At 40.5% G+C, this 3,839-nt stretch overlaps 1 pseudogene; it reads left to right on the top strand.

The window, feature by feature from the left end:
• The first annotated feature begins 1,875 nt into the window (after window positions 1–1,875).
• LOC101648374 lies at window positions 1,876–2,123 on the top strand (annotated as a pseudogene).
• Window positions 2,124–3,839: the final 1,716 nt, after the last annotated feature.

A 3,839-nucleotide genomic window follows, 5' to 3' on the forward strand; every position in this document is an offset into this window, starting at 1 on the left:
AGAACAAAGTGTTCTTGCATTGAGGGAGTATTTGGGTGGAGGCCCAACGTCCATCTGCTACCTTAATACTAGACCTATAAATATATGCACATAGAGCTATTTCCCCATCATCATCATCATATATAAATGTATTTACATATGTACATGCCTGTATTTAGATCTCTATAAATGCCTTTTGTCTCTGAGTTCTTTCCTCTGTTTCCTTTTACTTTCCTCTTGTCCCACTATCAAGCTCAACCTTCATTTGGGTTTCAGTAATTGCTCTCAATTATATTACCCTTGATCAATCCTTACCAGGCCTCTTACACCCTCCTTGCCAATGACAGACCTGCAAAGATAATAATATGCAAAAAAAACCCAAACAAAAACCCAAGACAGAGCAAGACAAAGCGACAAAAAACAAAGCAAAACAATGACAACAAAAAAAACCAATGCCAAAAAAAGAAAAGCCTGTAAATAGCTCAAGGTCTGTTTGTTGACCTTTAGGAGTGTTTTCCTGTTGAGTCTGATGGGGTGCCATGCCCTGGCCCCAAAGTCTATATTTGGTAGTCCCTTGAGACTTCATTGCTCTGTTCCCCTTGCTGTTCTGTTGCATGTCCTTAATGTTTTGCCTTGGTGTGGTGTGGTCACATTGGGCACAATCCCCATACCGTGTCTCCAGCATTGTCCCCTGTAGAGCTATGGGTCAGTGAGGGATATGGTGTCTCCTAGTGGGGTAGCCATATGGTCTTCTCTGTGGATTGGCTGCTCTGAGCAGGGATATCGTGCTCAAGGCTTGGTGGGCCAGGATGTGCTCCACTCTTTTTTCCTCCCCCTTCATTTGCTCCCATGTACTCTGATCAGACACGTCCCTCTCCCAGAGCTGTAGCTGCAGTGCTGCCCTCTGAGGTGAATTCTTCTCGGGGGAGGGGCGGCTGTCCACATAGTTGGGATTGGGGCCGGCCCAGTTCTCAGTGTTCTTGATGCTGCTGTCATTTCTCATCATACTGAGTAAACGAATGAAATTCACATTCTTCCTATGGGCCGTCTACCATGAAAGCAATTCCAGAGGCAACAAAACATTCTAATTAATTTCATTCCGGATGTTTTCCTTCTAGTTATCTGGTTTTCCGGTCCCCTTCCCCCCTCATCTTTGCATCAAGTCTCAGAGAGATAATTTTAAAAATATGTTTATTTGGTTGAGAATGTACACAGCAAAACAGAGACCATCTCAATAGTTTCTCCTGTGCCATTTGGTGATTCCATTCTTCTACTAGCTTAGCCATTCTCACCTACCTTTCTGAGTTGTATTTTCCCCCATACGTTCTGTCTAATCTAGTCATTCCGACGGATGTTGCTCATTGGATCCCACATAGATAGTTCTTCAAAAAAGAATAACATTCAAGGCAGACCTTTGACATTTTCTTTTACTAGTGAAGCTAGACTACATTTTGGTTTTAAGTAGATTTTAGGGCCCACTTTGGTTCTTTAGTGGCACATAGATCAGGTCTGCCTAGGAGAGGCTGCCCTGAGGATAACTAAGGACTAGTTGAACCTTTGCTTGACGCTAAGGGTGGCCTCAGATGCTTTTTAAAGTGGGATCAGAACCAAGAGCAGCCTAACTATCACTACAAAGTAAGGTAGAACTAAAGCAAGTTGGAAACCCCAAATCATAATAAACAGAAAGTCAATTGTTTGGAATGTCAAGGAACCTTTCAAAGGTTCTGTTTGCTCCCATTTGCTCATTCATGGATTGTGCTGGGGAGTCTGTAAGAATGTCTTTAAGGACCCGATCAGGCTGAAAGTGCCCTGCCGGGTGGTTGCCAACCAAACGTAAACTGGCGAAGGCTGTGTGAGACTACTGGTGCGACAGCCCGCTTGTGGACCCCAGTGACAATGGCAGTGTTCTGTGACGAGGTGGAGATCGAGGACTTCCAATATGACGAAGATTTGGAATCATATTTCTATCCCTGCCCATGTGGCAATAACTTCTGTATCACCAAGGAAGACTTGGGGATGGGGAAGATGTGGCAGCATGTCGTAGCTGTTCTCTCATTATAAAAGTGACTTATGACAAAGATCACTTTATGTGTGCAGAGACAATCCTGGCCCTTTCCACCCACAAAGGATTGGTGAGATGCTGATCTAAATCTTGAACAGTGGCAATGAACCAAGATGGGAAAATGGACAGTGTTTTTGTGGCTTGCTCTACTTACCGATTCTGGGTTCTGTCCCTCCAGGGCCATGTTCACCTCAAATGATGTGTTTAATTTTCACCCTCATAACTTTGAATTGCAAATGTTCTCAATATCATCTACCTCAAAGTTATCCGTACTCTTTAACAAAAAAGAGTAATTTTGGCTTAGTAATTAAGATGATTAAAATTAGCCCTTCCTCTGAAATTTGAAAAGATACAAAGGAAATAATTTATTTAAGGAGGTGGGGAAGTTATGATGAAATGTAATAAGAGTAGCCAAACCGGAAGGTGAGTAGAATGACGAACGTTACCTGATGTTTCTTTTGTCTCCCACCAAGGACTCAGAACTGAGAGCTTGTCATTCGGTTAATTTGAGGAATAATTCAGGTATTAGGGACTTGAAAGAGCTGCAGTGTCTTTTCTTGCTTTATTACAGAGTTCAATTCAAGTCCTGTTGAATCTCCACGGATCAATATGAAGTATATGTATTATGTGACAGTTCCATCTAAAGTATCTTGTATAGAATATAGGGCAGATACAATGGAGCGGCCAAGCACATGTAATTTACCCGACAAATCTAAAGCATTGATTTTGTGGGCGTTTTTTTTGTTGCAGTTTTCTAGACCCTATTCATTGAAAAGAGAAAAAAACAAACAAAAAACATAGTTTACTTTCAGAGTACAGCGATACTTAAGGTTACAAAATATTTGGTTCAGACCCAGAAAGACCCGACAGGACAGAGTAGAACTAGCCCACAGGCTTCCAAGACTGTGCTTTTTACAGAAGCAGAAAGCTACATCTTTTGCCAACAGAGTGTTTGGTGGGGTCACATCACTGACCTTTCAGTTAGCAGGCCTGTTAGCATCCCTTTAATTCAGGACTCTCTTTTAATTACCTTTCTTGCGCTTTTTTAGGTCATTTAAAAAGTACTTGTCTTCTGTAAAATGTTATGACAAGAAAATAAAATGGTTTTTTAAATGTTCTGATTTGTTGATTAGTTTTGCCCCTAAAATTATTATTATACTAGTGTTGTTTTTAATGTTTTAACTATTTCTAAATGCAATTATCTTGAAATAACGATGAATAGAAAATTGTATATAACTGAAAAGACAGCCTTTCATAATGTTTTAAAGTACCTAATTTAGTAACTATAATAAAAGGGCCACACAGAAACCATTTTTTTCAGACTGTAATTATAAGTTAAGTCACTATTAAAATGACATGCATATATATTTCCAGTTTAAACTAATTAAAGCTCCCCCCCTCCCTAAATGCTTTCACTCACAAGATGAGACAGTCGTGAACCTATAGGTTCAAACATACCAAGAATAACGCATGGGCTTTACCTCCCCTAGACAACAAAAAGAGAGCTGCTTGTATCGTACAGACTGGTGTAAACAAGTGACATTTGATTCCCGGCACCTCGCCACCTGCACCAGTGGCAGATTTACTTGCATTTTAACCAGGGCAGCCAACTGTGAAATATGGTCAGGTTAATATTTGAAAATCACAATAATAGTAGAATGTTGTTACTTCATCACAACTGAGCTTAAGGGATATTCTAGGTCTCTAGATGTAGCTGTCCCTCCTGTGTTATTTACTCATAAGAATCATTAATACCAAGGATATATAACCTTTGCTGCCAATATGTCACTCTCTCTCT

The sequence above is a fragment of the Echinops telfairi genome, unplaced genomic scaffold (genome assembly GCF_000313985.2).
Source record: "Echinops telfairi isolate 266 unplaced genomic scaffold, ASM31398v2 ScPeMD7_4225;HRSCAF=4972, whole genome shotgun sequence".
In the NCBI taxonomy this organism is placed as follows: domain Eukaryota; kingdom Metazoa; phylum Chordata; class Mammalia; order Afrosoricida; family Tenrecidae; genus Echinops; species Echinops telfairi.